The 22,440-nt window shown below is 46.5% G+C and overlaps 1 protein-coding gene across 3 annotated transcripts in view; it reads right to left on the bottom strand.

Annotated features, from left to right (window-relative positions):
* Nucleotides 1-21,448, bottom strand: part of LOC127572069 (P2Y purinoceptor 1-like) — a 38,467-nt gene extending 17,019 nt beyond the window's left edge. For all 3 annotated transcript variants that reach the window (XM_052018935.1, XM_052018936.1, XM_052018934.1), the window contains exon 1: nt 21,250-21,448. The gene's annotated coding sequence lies outside the window, so the exon portion shown is untranslated. The remainder of the gene's footprint in view (nt 1-21,249) is intronic.
* Between the last annotated feature and the right edge of the window lie 992 nt (nt 21,449-22,440).

The raw sequence follows: 22,440 nt of genomic DNA, 5'->3' as shown, positions 1-22,440 counted from the left end.
CCACAAGAGGAAACATCCTCTCTGTGCATCATGTCAGGACCCCTCAGGATCTTTTATGTTGTCTGCTCCATACAATACGATCCTCCAATATTTCAAACATCTGCACTGTCTTACAGCTGCTTGCCCACAATGTCTTTTGCTGGGATCTCAACGTAAACTGACTCTCAGTCTCTCTACTATTTCTCCAGCATTGAGAACACTTCCATGTATTTTATTCAGGTGTCGAGAGGTCAGGTACGTATACATCAGACTTCCACCCAGGTGTGTATGCATCAAGCTGAAAGGTCTCGACCCAAAAGTCGACTGTCTATTTCCCTCCACAGATGCTGCCTGACCCACTGAGTTCCTCCAGCAGCCTGTTTTTTGTTTCGATGTGCTCCTGACTTCCACGCTGCTATGCGGACATTCGGAATGCCACTGAGTCATGGTAGTTATACTGCATGGAAACAGGCCTTCTGTTCATTAAGTTCCTACCAAACTACCAAGCAACCACTCACACTAATCCCATTTTATTCTCCCCACATTCCCATCAACCCCCCCCTCAGGTTCTACGTCCCACCTGCACACTCGGAGCTACTTATGGTGGCCAGCTAACCTTCCAACCTGCGCGTCTTTGGGATGTAGGAGGAAACCTGAGCATCCGGAAGAAAAACCATGCAGTCACAGGGAGAATGTGCAAATTCCACACGACAGCGCCCGAGGTCAGGATCGAACCTGGGTCTCTGATGCTGTGAGGCAGCAGTTCCACCAGCTGTGTGACTGTAGCTGCACACACTGCAGTTAGCTAGAAATCCTGTATGGTGTTGTACCCAGCACAGGGAGTCCCAATGTACACAAATAAAAGGGAACATTATTCCAACAGATCAATTACTGAACTGTATCAGTCCTGGCTGAGTCAGATTTAGCTTGTCCACGAGGGTTCCCTGCAACTTCTACAGATGCTCTATAGAAAGTATCCTGACGGGTTGCATCTCAGCCTGGTACGGCAACTGCTCTGCTCTGGACCGACGCAACCTTCAGAGAGCGGTAAACACAGCCCAGTCCGTCACGGGCTCCTCACTTCCTTCCATCCAGTCCACCTTCACTGTGTGTTGCTTCAGGAAGGCCGACAGCATCGCCAAGGACGCCTGCCCACCCTGGCCGTTCCCTTTTCTCTCTTCTACCTTCTGGGAGAAGATACAGGAGCTTGAAAGCCTTGCAGAGGAGCGAACAGCTTCTTCCCCATGGCTTGTCAGACTCCCGAACCACTCACCTTTTCCACATCCCCTTCCCGGTGGTGCTGCCATGTTCTCCAACCCTGAACTTTACCCCTTCCATTACTATCATTTTAGAATTTCTTTATGCACTACTTTAGTTTGCATTGCTAGACTTTGCACCATCCTGTTGTCTTGCGCTCATCGTGTATTTATTGTTGTATTTATTACAATCGTGTATACTTTTTATTCTGTGAGCATGCAAGCAATGGATTTCATTGCACCCTGGTGTATACAACAATGAACTAATCTGAATCTGAACCTGGCAGATGGAGAGGGACTCACAGACGCCAAAGGAGACCAAACTGCATCCATCCCATGCAAGTCTGATCCCACTTCCCAGCTCTTTGGAGGTTCAAGCAATTCACCAACTCATGCAGAGACTGTTTCTGCCTTCACCAACCCTCTCAGGCAGAATGTTCCAGAGCCCCACCTGCCCCACCACTCTGTGCGTGAGAAAGCTTCCCATAGTTCCAATCCTGCTGCCAGTTACTTTAGGTCTCTGCCACAGTAAGAGAGACAAGAGGCAATAGTTAAAGAGAAGGTGGGATTTGGGTCAACACATCCTCTCTCAAGCAAAACCAATGGAACATCTCACTAGCCTCCAGGGGAGGTGGTGGAGGTAACTACAACAACAATACTTAAGGGGCATTTGGACAGGTACATGGATAGGAAAGGAGAGGGATACAGGCCTAACGTGGGCAAATGGGATGAGCACAGACAGGAATCACGGTCACCAAGGAAGGGCCTGCTTCTGGGCCGTACAACTCCAGCACTATGCTGCTTGTGGTCTTTTGTTGGGCTGAGGTTGTCAGTGATTAGACTTCATAAAATTTCACGAGATATTCATTTTCATAAGAATTTCCTGGCTATGATTCATCTTGGAATGTCCTGAGGAAGTGACAGACACTCTGTAATTCTCAAGTTCAATTCTTGGGACCATGTGAGGATGCTGAGAAGAGATTCCTTTCTCAAGTGAACAGCTGATGGGTATGCACAGACCTCTAATGAAACACTAGTACTAGTAAGGATTAAAGTACAGCATTAGCAGAGGACATTCACCGGGGTGTTGCCTGGGATGGCGATGTTTCTGGTATGAAGAGAGACCGGGGAAGCTGGGTTTGTTTTCACATTGCTTGATGTCTTGTACAACGGCACCATGACCTCCCAACTTCTATACTCAGTGCCCTGACTGATGAAGGCCAGCGTGCCAATGCCTTCTTCACCACCCTGTCTACCTGTGACTCAACTTTCAGGGAACCATGTTGTGATCTGCATTTGTTCATTTAATGGATGTGGGCATTTATTAGATGGTGAGCTGCCTTCTTCAACTATTGCAGTCTTTTAATGTGGATAGGATGTTTCTCCCCTTTGAGGAAATATAGAACAGAGTTAATGTTTCAAGTTAAAGACGGGGGCCAATGCATAAGAGGCATAGATCAAGTGGACAGTCAGAGACTTTTTCCCAGGGCAAAAATGGCTAACATGAGGGGGCATAATTTTAAGGTGATTGGAGAAAGGTATAAGGTGGATGTCAGGGGTAAGTTCTTTTACACAGAGAGTGGTGGGTGCGTTAAACGCACTGCCGGCAGAGGTTGTGGGGGCAGATACATTAGGGACATTTCAGAAACACTTAGATAGACACATGAATGATAGAGGAATGGAGGGCTATGTGGGAGGGAAGGGTTAGATAGACCTTAGAGCAGGATAAAATGTCAGCACAACATTGTGGGCCGAAGGGCCTGTACTGTGCTGTTATGTTCTTTAAGACAAACTGTTTCTCTTTCCACAGATGATGACTGACTTGCTGAGTGTTTTCAACATTTTCTGTTTTTATTTCAGATTTCCAAAATCTGCCATTTCTTTTTTTAATTTTCTGGAACTAGGATACATCGGTTCAGAATAAAGGATGCCCTATTTAAGACAGAAATGAGGAATTTCTTCTTCTGACAACTCTGAAACCCAGAGAGCTACAGAAGTGGAAACACTGAATATTCTCCAGGTCGAGACAGGCGGATGTTGCCACCATAGGGAGTCAGGGGAACAGACAGAAAATCGGTCGAGCTCATGATCAGATCATTCGTGATCTTATCGCATGGTGGAACATTATCTAATCTTGCTCCTATATCCTGTATTCTTATAATCTTCTGGTGAAAGTACTCCCACAATGAAGCCAGGCAGGAAGGAGTTAAACCCAGTGGCGATAAAAGAAAAGCAACATATTTCCAAATCAGGATGGTATTTGACTTGGAAGGGAACAAGCAAGTGGTGATGCTCCCATGCACCTGCTGCCCTTGTCTTTTTGGGTATAGATATCGTGGATTTGTGAGGTGCTGTTGAAGTAGCTTAGGTGGGTCATCACAGTAGATATAGTAAGACGGTACACATTTCAGCCAAGGTTCGCCAATGGAGGAGAAAATGAATGTTTAGTGTGATTGACAGTGAACAGCAGCACCCTGGGGACTGTTGTAGAACAGAGGGACCTTGCAGTACAAGTACATGGCTCCCTGAAAGTGGAGTCGCAGGTAGACAGGGTGGTGGCGGCGGCTTTTGGCACACTGGCCTTCATCAGTCAGGGCACTGAGTATAGAAGTTGGAAGTCACGGTGCACTGTACAAGACGTTGGTGAGGCCACATTTGAGTATTGTGTTCAGTTTTGGTCACCTGCTGTTGGAAAGATGTTATTAAAATGGAAAGTGGGCGGCAAAGATCTACAGGGAAGTTGCCAGGACCTGAAGGGTTGAGTTACAGGGAGAGGCTTGAACAAGCTAGGACCTTCAACCCACCCATCTAAGCTAGTCCCATTTGCCCATATTTGGCCCATATCCCTCAAACCTTTCCAAGTGTCTTTTAAATATTGTTAATTTACCTGCCTCTACCACTTCCTCTGGCAGCTCGTTCCATATACGCACCAACCTCTATGTGAGAAGTTGCCCCTCAGTTCCCTTTTAATCTTTCCCCCCCTCACCTTAAACCTACACCATCTAGTTTATGATTCCCTTTCCCTGGGAAAAAAACACTGCGTGCATTCACCCTATCGATGCCCCTCATTTTTTTTATTATTATACACCTTCATAAGATCACCCCTCAGTCACCTACTCTCCAAGGAATAAAGCTGAACCTTGCCCAACCTCTCCTTATAAATCAGGCCCTCAAGACCTGGCAATGTTCTTGTAAGTCAAAGACCCCACCCACCCTGGACATTCTCTTCTTCTCCCTTTGGGCAGAAGATACAAAAGCCTGAAAGCACGTACCACCGGGCTCAAGGACAGCTTCTATCCCGCTGTTATAAGACTATTAAACGATTCCCTTGTGCAATAAGATGGACTCTTGACCTCACAACCTACCCTGTTGTGGCCTTGCACCTTATTGTCTGCCTGCACTGCACTTTCTCTGTAACTGTAAACACTTATTCTGTATTCTGTTATTACTTTCCCTTGTACTACCTCAATGCACTGATGTGAAGAAATGATCTGTATAGATGGCATGCAAAAACAGTTTTTTCACGGTACCTTGGTACATGTGACAATAATAAACCAATTTACCAATCTAAATCTTCTCTGCACTCTTTCCAGCTTAATGGCATCTTTCCCACAACAGGGTAACTGAAAGTGAACACAACACTCCAGGTGCAGCCTCACCAATGTCCCAACTCCTATACTCATTGCCCTGACTGATGAAGGCCAGCGTGCCAAACATTTTCTTCTCCACACTGTCCACCTGTGAAGCCGCATTCACGGAACTCATCTGTGAACGTTTCCCTCTTCTGACCTTATGAATTGAAAGAAGGTTGCTGAAGATAGGCCAAAGGTGCTTCAAGTCCTCAGGCTAAGATGATTCCCCTCCAAGAACCACGTCCATTGTCTTTTGCATCTTATATTGGGAACAGATGCAATTGGCTGAATATTGCTTTGTAGTGTGTCCAAAAGTGTGAAAGGCTCTTTAAAAATGCAACCCTCTTCTTTCAAATTTCAGAGCATTAGAACCCAGGATAGTACAGCACAGGAACAGGCCCTTCAACTCATGATGTTGTGCTGAACTAATTAAGCTAGTGGCATCTAATTAAACTAATCCCTTCTGCTGGCACATGGTCCGTATCCCTCCATTCTCTGCAAATTCATGTGCCTATCTAAGAGCCTCTTAAACACCTCCATCATATCTGCCTCCACCACTATCCCTGACAGCCCATTCTAGGCACCCACCACTCTCTGTGTAAAAACTTGCCCTGCACATCTTCTTTGAACTTTCACCTCTCATCTTAAATGCATGCCCTCAAGTATTGGACATATCAACCCTGGAGAAAGATACCATCTCCCATTTTACATCTCCCATTTAGACCCGCAAGTTTACATTGGGCTCAGCAGGAGTGGATTACGTGGTCAGTTTGTTATTCCTAAGTAGTAAGGTTGTGGCTACCAGTTCCACTGCAGTTTTCAAGCACATCATCCAGGGAGATGCTTCAGAGGGGTGCGGATGGGAGAGCCACACTGAGGAGCAACAGCATTTAGGACACTTTCCCCCTGAAAGAAGAGCAGTTCTGGACCAGACCAGACTAAATTCATGCCGAATGTCACACCTTGCAGTGCAGCAATCAGAGACCAATGTCAGCTCTTAAAGGCACAGTCCCCATGGCAGCCTGATCCCAGGTACAGACAATTGAGGAGGCAGGGAGAGCACTCCCAGATTTACACTTGGGGATGCTGCTTGATGTACGGACACCTGTCAGGAAGGAGGTCCTGTCCTGAGGGATCACCAGACCTGCCGACATCCCCGGGAGAAAAGTCTGGCAGGACCTCCGCCGCCAGTGAGAATCCTTGCAGACCGAAGCAACGTCAGGAGAGATCTCCATAGAGGCGGGTACAATTACGGCCTTCAAAGGACATTCAGACAGGTACATGAATAGCAACACACAAGGTGCTAGAGGAACTCAGCGCCCCCTCAGCTCAATCACATCCTTCCCACAGCGTGGTGACCAGAACCACGCACAGTACTCCAGGTGCGGCCTCACCAACGTCTTGTACAGTTTGTAACGTGACGTCCAACTCACTGTCTGATGAGGGAGAGTGCGCCGTACGCCTTCATCAACAGCCTGTCTACCTGTGTCATCCCTCTGTTCTACAACACTGCCCAGGGCCCTGTTGTTCCTGCCATGGTTTAGCTTCCCAAAGTTCATCCCTTCCATTTGTCCAGGGTGAGTTCCATCCTGCCATTCCTTGGCCCACTTTCCCAGTTGACCCAGATCCTGCTGTAACTTTAGACAACCTATTCACTGTCCACCACACCACCGATCTTGGTGTCATCCACAAGCTTACCGACCGTGCCACCTACATTCTCATCCCAAATCGTTAATTATGTGACAAACACAGTGGATCCAGCCCCGATCCCTGCGCCGCACCACTGGTCACAGGTCTCCGATCTGAACAGCACCTTCTGCCCTCCTTCCACCATCAGTTTTGTATCCAATTGGCGGCCCAGTCTGGACTCCCATGGGACCTCATCTTTCTGGGACCTTGTCAAAAGCCTTGCTAAAGGCAATGCAGACAACATCTATTGCCCTGCCCTCATTTATATCCGGCACTAAATATCGTAACCCTGGAAATAATGAATACCGGTAGTTGTTTTCCAAAATTCTTTATGTTCTGGAGCAGTTCTTAGAGATTTGGTGGGTGGGGAATGTGACCATACTAAAAGGAGGGAGGAACTGCAGATCAGTGTCAGTAGTAGGAATGTGTTGAGAACCTATCACAAAACGATGCGCGATGGGGAAAGCATCACCGACTGCACTGAAAGTTGCCTCACAGGTGGATAGGGTAGTTAAGAAAGCTTATGGGATGTTGGTTTTCATAAGTCATGGGATCGACTTTAAGAGGCACGAGGTAACGATGCAGCTCTACAAAACTCTGGTTAGACCACACTTGGAGTACTGTCTCCAGTTCTGGTTGCCTCATTATAGAAGGATGTGGAAGCGTTGGAAAGGGTGCAGAGGAGATTTACCAGGATGCTGCCTGGATTGGAAAGTATGGATTATAAGGAGAGACTAAGGGAGCTAGGGCTTTACTCCTTTGGAGAGAAGGAGGATGAGAGGGAGACTTGTTAGAGGTATACAAAATATTAAGAGGAATAGATAGAGTAGGCAGCCAGCACCTCTTTCCCAGGGCACCAATGCTCAATACAAGAGGGCTTGGCTTTAAAGTAATGGGTGGGAAGTTCAAGGCAGATATCAGAGGAAGGTTTTTCACCCAGAGAGTGGTTGGGGCACAGAATGCGCTGCCTGGGGTATTGGTGGAGGCAGGTACATTGGTCAAATTCAAGAGATTGTTAGATAAGCATTTGGAGGAATTTAAAATAGGTGGATATGTGGGAGGAAGGGGTTTAGATAGATTTAGGCGAGGTTTAAAGTTGGCACAACATGGTGGGCTGAAAGGGCCTGTATTGTGCTGTATTTTCTATGGTTCTATGGGTCAGGCAGCATCAGTGGAGGGAAATGGAGAGTCGCTGTCTTGGGTCAAGACTATCTGGAATGTTCCTCCAGCGCTTTGTGTGTTGCTCCAGATTCCAGCATCTGCAGTCTCTTGTGTCTCTGAGGTACATGGATAGGAAATGTTTAGAGGGACATGGGCCAAATGCAGGAACTGGCTCAGTTAGGCAACTTGGTCAGCATGGACTGGTTGGGCCAAAGGGCCTGTTTTCCATGCTGTGTGACTCTATGACCTTCTGAAATATGTTGCGAGTTACAGACCCTTACAGTACTGCACCATGACATGCACATGCGCGCACACACACACACACACACACACACACACACACATTCATACACACACACACTCACACGCACACGCACGCACACGCACACACACTCACACACACACGCACACACGCACTCACACGCACACACACGCACACGCACACACACACGCATACACTCACACATACAAAGACACACATGCACACACAAAGACACACACATGCATGCACACACACACACAAATACACACACATAAATACATACGCGCACACACAACACACACACATATCTGTAGACATGCACAAACACATGCATGCACACATACACAGGCATGTACATACATAGACATACATACACACAGACATACACATGTGCAGACATAAGCACATACACACACATGCAGACACATGCACTGGTATACCTCACGTATGTGCATACAGGCACATGCACACACTTCACACACTCATGCACACATACATTTACACGCACAGACACACTCACCCCACACTTCCTATCCTCCTACCCCACCCATCCTCGACCACCATGGAATATTATTACTATCCCATTATAGAGATCAAGCATCCAAATGTTTGACGAAAGGTCACTCACTGTCTTCCATCTCAACCGTGTTGGCTAAAACATAGAAACGAAGGGAGGAGATCTTCCTCATGGGGAGAGGGCCCACAGAGGAAACAGACCACCATCCCCAAGCAGAGTCCATGGAGTCTGCCAGGTACGTCAGCAACAATGTCCCATTTCGATTGCTGCAATCCTTCTGCAGGGACCTTCACTGCCATGTCATCTGCAACTCGCCTTAAACATGCCGCTCTCTTTGCTTTGCCGCTGCAGGGTCTGAGGAGAGAGTGTCTGATTTCCCCCTCCCACAGGCAGCAGGAGGAGAGGAGGGAAGAAGGAAGCGAGAGGAGGACGCTGATGATAACAAAAAATGCATCATTGCACCTGACATCCACAACTGGTACCACATGGGACAAACAGGTTGAAGGGGTACATGTCACAGGTGAGAGACACCTCACACCATCAGGATACAGTCTGGTGTTAGGAGTAGGGAATCTGGTGCATGGAGCTCCCTACAGGAGATCTGTATATCCTTACTGCCCCAGAGGACACAGATGAAGATCTCTATTGGGATGGACAAAGCTGAAGCAGACGCACAACGTGTGACAACACGGCTCCTGTCCCTGATGACCCTCATCAACTTTTACAGATGCATCATTGAAAGCATTCCTATCCAGATGCATTTGTATGGTCTGGCAACTGCTCTGCAAGAAATTGCAGAGAGTTGTCAACACAGCCCAGTCCATCATGCAAATCAGCCTCCCCTCCATTACTCCATCTACACCTCCCGCTGCCTCAGGAAAGCCGCCAACATAATCAAGGACCCCTCTCACCCCCTGTCATTCTCTCTTCTCCCCCTTCCTGTCAGGTAGAAAATAACAAAGCTTGAGAGCTCAAGGTCAGCTTCTATCCTGCAGTTATCAGACTTTTGAACAGACCTCTCATATGCTAAAGATGAACTCTTGATCTCCCAATCCACCTTGTCGTGGCCCTTTGCACTCTTTATTTGTCTACCTGCACTGCACTTTCTCTGTAACTGTAACACTATGTTCTGCATTTTACTACCTTAAAGTAGTAAACAAAACAAACAAAAACTTTTCACTGTATCTCAGTACATGTGATAATAATAAACCAATTCTAATTCTATTTCTTAGGGCAGGCACAGTAGTGTAGCAGTTAGCATGATGCTATTACAGCGCCAGAGACCCGGGTTCAATTCCAGCTGCTGTCTGTAAGGAGTTTGTATGTTCTCCCGTGCCTGTGTGGGTTTCCTCCGGATGCTCCGGTTTCCTCCCACATTCCAAAGATGTACAGGTTAGGAATCTGTGGGCATGCTGTGTTGGGGCCAGAAACATGGCGACACTTGCGGGCTGTCCTCAGAACACTCAACGCAAAAAGATGCATTTCACTGTGTGCTTTGATGTACATGTGACTAAAATAAAGATATCTTATCTTATATCAAGGATGTGTTCAAAGCCTTCCTGAAGAAATGCAACATCTCCACTGACTCCTGGGAATCTCGTTCAAAGTGGACAAGGTACGGTATTGGGAACCTTAGTCATTGGGAGCTCACAGAAGCCCAGCATTAATGGTGGAAAAGAGCATGCAACCCCAAACTACTCAGTCACTCTTCATTTTTGTAATTTATAGTATTTTTATGTCTTTACAGTCCTGCTGCTGTAAAACAACAAATCTCACATCATTCAAGTCAGTGATAACGTCTGATTTTGATTCATAACGCATTTCCTGCCCTGCGTCTGAATGTTGTGGCTCCCATATTGGCCTCATCAGTCCCTCAGGACCAACAGAACTGGAGTTAAAGCTCATCTCAATCCGAGGAAACTGCTTAAAAAGAAGAAATGGTGGGAGTGGGCACCAAGGAAGCCAAAGCCAAAGGAGATGAGGTAGCTTCTTGCCTCCCAGGGTAGGTCAATCATAATAGGTAGGTCCAAGATAAGTGTTGACCACTTTCAGTGCAGAATCCCTCAGGGTGAAGGAGCTGCCAGAAAACGTGGTATTGACCATCATGATTCACCAAGACTTTAAGGAGTTGTTGGATTCGACTGTTTTATGTAGTTTTTAAACATGTAGAGTGTTTAATACACCTCAAGTGGCTCCACAAGGAATGGCTGCTTCCGAGCTTATTGGTTCGTCCATCAGGTGAATATGTGTTTTCTCATTGGTTGGTTTGGCCACAGGTATCTAACAGGTTCCTGATTGGACTATTGTTAGATAAGGAGTACCTCTTTATCTCAGGTATAAAAGGTGTCGTTTTTTGTTAATCACTCTCTTGCTTCCATCTCTCTCTTGCTCTCCCCCCAACCTCCCCGCCCCCCCCCCCCCCCCCCCCCCCCCCCCACCCCGGTCCTAGCTCACCTTTAGTTCCTTTTGTCTTGGCTCATGTCCCAGTAGTAAGGCCTAGTACCATGTGCCCTGTGACTGTTCCTTTGTTTTTAACTTTTCCAATAAAACTTTGTGAAGCACCAAGTTGTTTTCAACGCATTCTTGGACTCCTGTAAGAACAGCGGATTCGAAAATAACCGGATCCGGACAGAGAGGAAGCCCTTTCTATTCCTGAAGGGATTCATGTTCTCCAAGGAAGCCCGTAGATGAGTTCAGTTAACAATAGCTTGCTTGGGGAAGCCACTAATGTTGCCCTATCTCAGTGCATGAGATGCTGATTGCTCCTCACTAAAATCAAAGCCCACTAAGGTCATTCCTCCATGGTTACAAAGCCTGGGAGACCTCCCTAGAGGGAGCAGTCCAGGAGCACGATTATGGTTGAAGGTTGGTCTACAGAGTGTGAAAGATCTCAGCTACTGCAACCTGTGAATACATTGCTGCTTGGAGACATTCTGGTATGATTTTGTGTCCCTGGGAACTGTTGTCTTCACGCAAAGGCATTGCTGTACCTCCTGCCTCTTAGATCTGAACTGTCCCCAAACTGCATGTGACACCCGGCCTGAAGTTTCCAGGCTCATGTCTGACCTACGAGGCACCCAATGAATGAGTTTCTCAGCAGTTCAATGCTTCATCTAGCACTCCTAGCTAGTTTGAGCACACTCTGTGAGATAGCAGCCGCTGCAGTCAGTCCTGGAACTGCCTTACGAAGTGTCCCAGTATTCAGCAGGAGTGACATTGTGCTCCCTGTTCCCCAGTGACGGATCCAAGACAGATATTTTACTAGAGCTTTGAGCTCTAACTTATGTTGGGAATGGAGAAACCACCCTTAAACCATGATGATGGTACTAAGTGTATGCCTGACCCAGGGAGAACAGCCAGATATGCTAATTTTACCTCGGGCAATATTGTACTGCTGCCAATTTAACCTGGAAAAGAACATTAATGCAAAGTACTCTGGATAAAATCGATCTTGGACTGCATTGCTGACTAACGCAAAGAAGTTTTTTGTTTGCAAGCCCAGTAATATAAAACATGATGCAACAACAAGGTCTCAAGCCAAGAACTTTGAGACACTGTTGCTGTTGCAACCCACGCAGAGATATCATGTCGGTAAGTTCTCCAGCTGCCCTGCAGCTGTGTAACTGGTATTGTGGGCACATTCTTTCACAATGCCAACAAGACATCAGGTCTGGTCGATATCTCACAGTTGTGTTCAACCATGTTCACAACAGAATGTGTACAAGACCTACAAAGAGCTGGAAGATTTCTCATACTATTTACCATACTTCCTTACAATAGAGAAGCAGGTCAGTCAGCCCATTGAGTCCATGCCAGCCCTCAGAAAAATCATATTCCATTACTTATTTACCTTCAATATATTTCCTCTCACATGGCCATTGAACCAAGCCCCACAGATTGTCCCACCATTCACCAAGACCAGAGGCAATTTACAATGGCCAATTAATCTCTGAGTTGTGGGAGGAAACCGGAGCGCCCAGAGGAAACACATCATGCCACAGGGAGAACGTGCAAACTTCACTTGAATTGATAGAGCTGTACAAGATGATAAGAAGCATAGATCGAATGGACAGTCAGCGACTTTTTCCCAGTTCGACACGAGGGGGCATAATTTTAAGGTGATTGGAGGAAGATATAAGGGGGCTGTCAGGGGTAAGTTTTTGAGTGGTGGGTGCGTGGAACACACGGCCTGCAGAGGTTGTGGGGGCAGATACATTAGGGACATTTAAGAGACTCTTAGATAGCCACATGAATGATAGAAGAATAGGGGGCTATGTGGGAGGGAAGGGTTAGATAGATCTTAGAGCAGGATAAGATGTCGGCCCAACATTGTGGGCCGAAGGGCCTGTACTGTGCTGTAGTGTTCTATGTTCTATGCTCACACCGACAACACCCGAGGTTAGAATCGAACCTGGGTCACTGGAGCTGTGAGGCAGCAGCTCTCCTTTCTGTACCACCTCCCTCCCTTCATAAACACCAGTGTGATGCTGGAAATCTTAAATCACATTTTGGCTCATACTGTGGACGAAGGGTATGGGAAATCCAATTTGTCCAAATGCCTTATGCATTCGAAAATAGTTTCTACCCTGTCAAAGTTTTGCAAAAGGTACTCCCAGTATAGAGACACAAGAGACTGCAGATGCTGGGATCTGGAACAAAAAATAAACTGCTGGAGGAACTCCGTAGGTCAAGCAGCAGCGAGGAGGGAAAGGAATTGCCAACGTTTCAGGTCGAGACCCTGCATCAGGACTCCCAGTGTAGAGTGTCATTCAGGTCAGTGTGACCCACACAATGTTTTCCCCAATCCAATTATTTGAGAGCAATTAACGAACTTGCCAATTCTGAACAATGTTTTGTACTGGGATTGTCACTTGGTGAAATCCACCCTCTAAGAGCACCACACATTTACAACACTAACTACACTTTACTGAGTTGCCCGCAGAGTGCTTTGGAAAACAACTGAAGTAACACATGGTACAGTGAACATGCATTTCTTTTTACCTCCAATTCCACAAAGAATAAAATGCACCCCAACTGCCATCCTTGTGGACCAGGCACTGCAAAGACTTTCCCATTAATTATTTGAGGGAGGATCTGTCAGCCTGTTTACATGGATACATAAGATTTTATGGCATTATTCAAGAGCAGAGCATCCTTTGGGAGCCTTGGCAACATTCCGCTTGTAATCAGAAACTAAGTAAAAGGTTTTTTTATTCATTTGTTGTTGTGAGATGTCATTATGTTGCAACTTGACTGCTGCTTATTTTCCATCTAGCAGAGATAACTGTCCTTCAAAAGTAAATCACTGCTTGCACACTGGATTTCAGGGACAGCTCACAGACATGATACATTGCTGTGTAAATGACAGTTGTTTCGCTTCTCTGTGTTATGCCAATACCTCCGGTCGTTGAACCAGACAGAATGTAACGTGTCAGTCGGGACTGGAGGTACAGAGGTAGGGTCTGAGGAAGGGGGCAGAGTACTTGGGATGGAGAAGAGAGAGGCTAATTTCACAAGAACATAAGAAAATAGGACCAGGAGTATGTCACCATGCCCCTTGAGCCTGCCCCACTATTCATATGATCATGGCCATCTCTGTTGGCCTCAACTCCTCTTCTATGCCAGTGTCCCATCTCCAGCCGAAGAGAGTCTAACCACCTCCCTTGCTGTTCAACAACCCTAGAACAGCAATGTTAAACACAAGGCTGGTTCTGGAGCACAGGTCTTCAGTACCACAGGTGGGATGTTGTCTGGTCACAGAACGTTTGATGCACACAGAGTTCTCTTGAGGTAATGTGGAGTGCATTGAACCAGCAGAAGCCTGGCTTGTGTGATATGAACATCACAGATATATCAGTGGATCCTTCAGGTGTAGGAGGTTACAGAAGTGTGGAGGGACCAGGTCACAAAGGCCTTTGATATCATGAGAAAATACTTCCAAAAATCTGCTACCATCATCAGAAAAATGCTGGAAGGTGTGCTATTGGGTGGCACCTGCTCACTTATGCTGAATGTAAGGCCTCTCATGACTTGAATCCAGATTTTTATTGATCCAAAATGGACCAAAGAGCTGAACTTGAGAGGTGGGTGTGAAGATAACTACCTTGTCATCAGGGCAACATTTGCCAGGCATCAGGGAGCCCTGAAGTCAAAGGGCATCAAGGTGAAAATTTCCTAATGATTGGACCAAACATATAAGAAGATGATTGTGGTCTTTGGAAGTCCATCATCAGAGTCCCAGGACATCGCTTGAAGACCTTCAAGCCTGTCCTAGGCCCAACCATTAAGTCAGAAGTATGGATCTCCTCAGGGTATGAAGTAGTCCATGCAAGACCTAGGTAACACTGAGGCATGGGCTGAGAAGTAGCAAGTGACATTTGTGTGACAAAAATGCCCATCTCCAACAGAAGAGAGTCTTAACCCTGGAACAGCAAGGTTAGATACAAGGCTAGTTCTGCAGTGCAGGTCCTCAGTACTACACATGGGATGTTGTCTGGTTGCAGAGCGTTTGATATACACAATATTCTCTTGAGATAACATGGAGTGCATTGGGTCTGTCCTCTGTGATAGGAACAGCACAGATATATCAGTGGGTCGTTAAGGGTGGAGGAGCTTACAAGTGGGGAGGGACCGGATTGTGAAGGCCTTTGAGAACAACAATCTAAAGTTAACAGTGCATCCCTGCTGGACTGAGAGTCATTGTAGGCAAATAATAACAGAAGTGATGGGCAAAATGGACTTCAGTTAGGTTTTAAGCAGCTAAGCTTTGGATGAGCTTAAGCTAATGCAGTGTGGAAAGATTACAGCCAGGAGAACCTTGGAATGGTTCGGTCTAGAGGCAACAAAGTGATGGATGAAAACCTCAGCAGCAAAGGCTGGTGCACAGATAGGTGGTGTTACAGAAGTAGAAGCAGCTGATCTATATAGCATAGAATTGGAAGCTCTAGTCAGATCCAAATAAGATGGTAGGGTTGTGAGGCATCACAGAGCAAAGGCTCACACAATGAAATTCACCCACATCCGCTATCAGAATGTATTCAAAAAGGTACCTTGGTTGCACAGCCAACCTTTCAGGCACATTCTGAATGTGAACAGACATTTATAAACCAGTCCAAGGTTTGCACTGTTAATCCCAGCCTTTCCACTCCGTTCAACCACATATCATTCCGTGGGCATGACTGGCAGTCTCACCCCTCACTGTCTCACTGGGATTTCTTGGGAGCAGGCTGAGACTGGGGGAAAATGAACAAAGGTGCCACTATGTTCAAGAAACTGCAAAAATGGGACCCTGGGCTGCTGAAAGGACTGAGTGTCAAGGCTGTTCACTGGTTGGAGATCGCGCTAACAGGACTGGTTAGGTTGCATTTGGAATATTGGTAATTGGTTTAATGTTGTCACATGTACCGAGGTACAGTGAAAAACTTTGTTTTGCATGCCGTCCATTTCTAAACATAAGCACATCGAGGTAGTACAAAGGGAAAAGCAATAACAGAATGCAGAATATGGTGTTAGAGTTACTGTTACAGAGAAACCATGGTGCAGGTAGATAATAAGGTACAAGGGCCACGACGAGGTAGATCATGAGATCAAGAGTTCAACTTGATCGGATAATAGGTCCATTCAAGACTCTGATAACAGCGGGATAGAAGCTGTCCTTGAGCCTGGTGGTGTGTGCTTTCAAGCTTTTGTATCTTCTGCCCAATGGAAGAGGAGAGAAGAGAGAATGTCCGGGGTGGGTGGGGTCTTTGATCAAATTGGCTGCTTTACCGAGGCAGCGAGAAGTGTAGACAGTGTCCATGGAGGGGAGGCTGGTTTCTGTGATGGACTGAGCTGTGTCCACAACTCTCTGCAGTTGCTTGCAGTCTTGGGCAGAGCAGTTGCAATACCAAGATCCAGTTGGGATGTCTTCTATGATGCATCTATAAAAAACTGATGAGGATCAACGGGGACATGCCAAATATTGTGTGCAATTCTGGTCGCTCCATTACAGGAAGGACGTGGCATCTTTGGAAAGGGTGCAGAAGAGGTTTACCGGGACGCTGCCTGGACTAGAAGGTATGACCTACAATGCATTGTTTCCTCTGGAGTGGCAGAGGCTGAGAGGAGACCTGATAGAAGTTTATAAAATGATGAGAGGCACAGATAGGGTAGGCAGTCAGAACCTTTTTCCCAGGGTAGAAATGTCAAAGTACTAGAGGACGTGCATTTAAGGTGAGGGGGGAAAGTTTAAAGGAGGTGTGCAGGCTAAGTTTTTCTTATACAGAGAGTGGTGGGTGCCTGGAACGGGCTGCCAGGGGTGGTGGTGGAGGCAGATACGATAGTGGCGTTTAAGAGGCTACTAGATAGGCACATGAATATGCAGGGAATGGAGGGATGTGGATCATGTGCAGGCAGAAGACATTTAGCTTAATTCGCTATCGTGTTTGGCATAGGCATTGTGGGCTGAAGGGCCAGTTCCTGTGCTGTACTGTTCTGTGTTCTATTAACTGGATAAAGATCCACTGCCCAGCATTGGAGAAACCTCAATGATCCCATTCATGGACTAAATTCTTATTGCCAACACTGGAAGGCAATAAGGAACACCAGCAACAATGAACACTGAAGGTCCTTCTCTTTATTCATTCACTGGATGTGGGTGTCACTCACAATGTTGCTATGTATTGTCCTTCCCCACTTGTCCCTGAACAGAGCAAGCAAGTCGTAGCCAAGCACACTAAAGGATCCAGGGTCACATTTATGCTAGACCAGGCAAGGATGGCAGCTTCTCTTCACTGAAGAACATTAGTGAACCATTAACTGCACTTGCAGTAAGTCTGAAATAAAAACAGAAAATGCCCAAAACATTCGGCAGGTCAGGCAGTGGGAAGGGAAAAAGAGCTAACATTTTAGCTCCAACACTATTCCACAGAACTCTGCTTCTCCTTCCACAGATGCTGCCTGACCTGCTGAGTGTTTCCAACATTTTCTGGCTTTATATTCATGAGTCGATCAGAATCTCTTTCCCAGGCTAGGAATATCTAACACTACAGGACGTTCTAGGGAACATTAGAGAAAGTTTGAAGGAGATGTGTGGGGCAAGTTTTTTATTTTATACGGAGAGTGGTGGGTGCCTGGAACAGGCTGCCAGGGGTGGTGGTGGAAGCAGATATAGTGTTCAAGAGGCTTTTAGACAGGCACATGAACAAGCAGGGAATGGAGGGATATGGATTATGTGCAGGCAGAAGCAAGTTAGTTTAATTTAGCATCATTTTCAGCACAGACATCGTGGGCCGAAGGGCCTGTTCCTGTGCTGTACTGTTCTATGTTTAACCAGATAGGTTTTAAAACAATCTGGTAGTTTTGTGGTCATTGTTACTGAGATTAGCTTTTGTTTGTTTTAATCCCACCTTCATTTACCATAGAACCACAGAACAATGCAGCACAATACAGGCCCTTCGGCCCACTATGTTGTGCCGACCTTCAAACCACTCCTAAAACTATCTAACCCCTTCCTCCCACATATCCCCCTATCTTAAGTTCCTCCATATGTTTACCTAACAATCTCTTGAACTCGCCCAACGTATCTGCCTCCACCACCACCCACAGCAGCGCATTCCATGCACCAACCACTCTCTGGGTGAAAAACCTCCCTCTGACATCTCCCTTGAACTTCCCACCCATTACCTTAAAGCCATGCCCTCTTGTACTGAGCACTGGTGCCCTCTTTTTTTTAAAATTTTTAATGACATTTGTATACACCAACAACAAGGATGTCCATGGTACAACTGGCCCATGGTATTTATAAACACCAATGGGACTTATTGAAGACAAACATGATCCAAATTCTCCCATCTCTTGGACAAACATCAGGTATTGCTTCACCCTTCACCAGTTGCAGAAGAACAGCCTGCTGCCATATTTGAAGGGCTGCAACTCTCCTTCACTGACTGGGTTAGGTTCTGGCCTTGGCCTGGAGTGATAGACATTCTCTGGAACTGGCCGATCTGTCTGCACCTTGGTAACCTTAGACAGTTCCCCTAGATCTGGACGAACCCAGCCCAGTTTGACTAGCACACAGTTATCAAATGCCTCTTGCTCTTTGCGGCAATGGCAAAACTCTTGCATTCATTTAATTGGATTTAAATTGAATTTGAATTCGCCAGCTGTCAGGTTTGGATTCACACTCATGTTTCTGGATCAGTGGTCCAAACTTCCAGCTCCCAGTTCAGTATTATATCAACTGCATGACTGTACACAGAATACTAGCACCAGAAAGCACAGAATCACACAGCCACAGGACTCCATTCAGCTCTCTGAACTGACAACATTTCTCTGATAGAGACATTCAATTTTCCTCCAACCTTTTTCTCTGGTAACCCTGCAACTTCAATTATTTATTCCAAACCCCTTTCAAAAATCACTGCTATAACTGCTTTGACCAGACTATCAGGCAGTGCATTCCAGATTAAAACACCTTGCAGAGAAGATTCACCAGGATGGCAGGCACGGTAGTATAAAGCTTTACGGTGTCAGCGACCCGGGTTCAATTCCGGCTGCTGTCTGTAAGGAGTTTGTATGTTCTCCCTGTGTCTGTGTGGGTTTCCTCCGGGTGCTCCAGTTTCCTCCCACATTCCAAAGACGTACGGGTTAGGAAGTTGTGGGCATGCTATGTTGGCGCCGGAAGCGTGGCAACACTTGCGGGCTGCCCCCCAGAACACTCTGCGCAAAAGATGCATTTCACTGTGTTTCGATGTACATGTGACTAATAAAGATATCTCATCTTGTCTTCAGTGGTCTGGATTGGAGCATTTCAGTTACAAGGAGACAGTGGATAGGCTGGGTTTGTTCTCCCTGGGGTGGAAGAGGCTGCGGGGTAACCTAACAGAGGTGCAAAAAATTATGAAGGGGGTAGAGAGTAAAAATCTATCAGATGCAGGGTTTCGACCTGAAGCGTCGACAATTCGCCTTCCCACGGATGCTGCTCGACCTGCTGAGGTCTTCCAGCAGACTGGAGACACAGGAGACTGCAGATGCTGGAATCTGGAGCAACATACAAAATGCTGGAGGAACTCAGCGGGTCAGGCAGCATCTGTGGAGGGAAATGAACAGTCAACGTTTCGGGCTGAGACTCTCAGATGAAGGATCTCAACCCGAAACATCGACTGTCCATTTCCCTCCATAGCTGCTGCCTGCCCCGCTGAGTTCCTCCAGTGCTTTGTGCGTTCCTCCCACAGATTATTTGTTGCTCTAGATTCTAGCATCTGCATCTATTTTGTGACTCTCTGGAGAGTAAGAATCTTTTTCCTGTGGCTAGTGTGTCTTAGGCAAGACGGCACGGGTCTAAGGTGAGAGGTAGGGGGTTCAGAGGGGAACTGAGGGAGAGTTGTTGGGATCTGGAACATGCTGCCTGAGCAGTTGGTGAAGACAGGTACTCTCATGATACTTAAGAAGCATTCACTTGAATCGCCAAGATATGGAAAGTGAAGGACCTAATGTAGGCACATGGGATTAGTGTAGATAGGTGGATGGACATGCTGGACCGAAGGGCCTGTTTCTGCACTGACAACTCCATGTAAACTGAAGACAGAATACAAGGTTAATGGCAGGACTCTTAGCAGTGTGGAACAGAGGGATCTTGGGGTCCATGCCCATAGATCCCTCAAGGTTGCTGTGCAGGTTGATAGGGTTGTTAAGAAGGCGTATGGAGTGTTAGCCTTCATTAGTCGGGTTATTGAGTTCAAGAGCCGCAAAGTGATGTTGCAGCTCTATAGAACTCTGGTTAGCCCACAGCTGGAGCATTGTGTTCAGTTCTGGCCGCCTCGTTGTAGGAAGGAAGTGGAAGCTTTAGAGAGGGTGCAGGGGAGATTTACCAGGATGCTGCCTGGATTGGAGAGCATGTCTTGTGGGGATAGGTTGAGCGAGCTAGGGCTTTTCTCTTTGGAGAAAAGGAGGATGAGAGGTGACTTGATAGAGGTGTACAAGATGATAAGAGGCATAGATTGAGTGGACAGTCAGAGACTGTTTCCCAGGGCGACAATGGCTAACACGAGGGAGCATAATTTTAAGGTGATTGGAGGAAGGTATAAGCAGGATGTCAGGGGTAAGTTTTTTTTACACAGAGAGTGGTGGGTGCGTGAATGCATCATCAATTTCTGAACCCCTCTATTACAACATCACCCTCTCTGACACTACAATATTTTCTGCTGAGCCGGTTTCTTCCCAGCAAAGCAATTATTTCCCTCTGCAGAGGTTAGTAGAGCGTCACAGGAGACATAATTTCAAAGCAACTCACACACCGAGATTGGAGGGGAGACCCACTCAAACCTCACTCCCTTTGAAAAGCTGCTCACTTGAAGGGCCAGGGGCTAAGAGCTGGAGGAGTTGTTCAATCCCCTCTCTCACCCTCACTGGGAACACCAGTTTAGCCAGAGTTGCCGTGACTTCAACTATAGCTGAGATGTGCCTTTTCGCCTGACACTCCCATTCCCTCAACCCACACACATGCTTTTTCTTGACACCTTTTGTTTAACTGCACGCAGTTCATTAGACACCAGGGCGTATTGCAACCTGTCGCGCCTTACATTCACTTTTTAACGCAAGAACGACTAAGCAAAAATCAGATGACCCAGGAGAGCGTTAACATGAAGGATTCTCACCACCACAGAAAACAACACACTGCAAAATCAGACAGATTAAACATGTACACAGATCCTGCGCTACAAAGTTACTCGAAAGGAACCCAGAAGTTCTCTTAAGAAGATGAAGTTTTCGTACCATTTTCTGCAGCCTTCCCAATTACCCAACCAGAGATCCAGCAGTAACATGGAATAAGATCCACCGGGAATACTTGGAGAGAGAAGCACTGGGTTAGAGATAGACTTTTTTCCTGTTCATTGAAAATCGCGGCACCTTCCGAAGGATCTGACTTTTTTTTTACACACACAGCACACACTCCGCGTTTCTCAAATGTCACTCGCCTCCTCTTTCTGTGGTGCAGCGTCACGGGGCAGGCGTGGCAATGAAAGCTCCCCCCTCTCTGCACTTAAACTCTCTCTCGCCGGAATAACCTTAGTCTCTGCATCAGATTTTATCTCACCGTCTGGCCATTGTGAAACCACCCCGCGACCTCTGAGCTAATCAGTTACAGCTCTCACTCAGTCAAACTCCAACCCAGATAAACAGGAATAAGGCCCTTCGGCCCATTGTGACTGTTCTATCACTCAACAGGATACAACCACTCCAGTCTCCCATTCCTTCTTGCTCCCCTTCAGAACGAAGGATTTTGATTTCAGCAAACCATTTGCGCCTTCCTGTGCACTTATCAAATTAGGTGAAATAAACTGCAATTCTTCCCTATTACGAAACTGTGGACTTTTGAAGCTTTCAGATGAATGACACGTTTTTCTTTGCGGAAGTGAAGGAATGATTGGCAGATGTTTTTGTTATTCTCTCAGGGAGGGGCAGATTTCGCCCTTGCAAGCAGAAGCTTTGTGCATAGAGTTAAGCCTCCCTACGTGAGTGAGGTGATTAGAAACACAGCCTGCGTCGTTCACCACTGATGCCGTTGATATTTAGAGAAAGATTCATAAGGACATTCTCTCTTCTCCCTCTCCCATCGGGCAGAAGGTACAAAAGCCTGAAAGCATGTACTACCAGGCTCAAGGACAGCTTCTATCCCGCTGCTTTAAGACGATTGAACAGTCCCCTAGTACCATAAGATGGACTCTTGACCTTACAATCTACCTCGTCGTGGCCTTGCACCTTATTGTCTGCCTGCACTGCACTTTGTCTGTAGCTGTTAAACCTTACTCTGCATTGTGCTATTGTTTTCCCTTGTACTACCTCAATGCACTGTTGTAATGAAATGATCTGTATGGATGGCATGCAAAACAAAGTTTTTAACTGTACCATGGTACATGTGACAATAAAAAAAACAATTTACCAGTTTTAAAATGTTACCAGGAC

Source organism: Pristis pectinata, chromosome 6 (assembly GCF_009764475.1).
Source record: "Pristis pectinata isolate sPriPec2 chromosome 6, sPriPec2.1.pri, whole genome shotgun sequence".
Lineage (NCBI taxonomy): Eukaryota > Metazoa > Chordata > Chondrichthyes > Rhinopristiformes > Pristidae > Pristis > Pristis pectinata.
The sequence above is the reverse complement of the archived record's forward strand: the minus strand, read 5'-3'. Positions and strand labels throughout refer to the sequence as shown.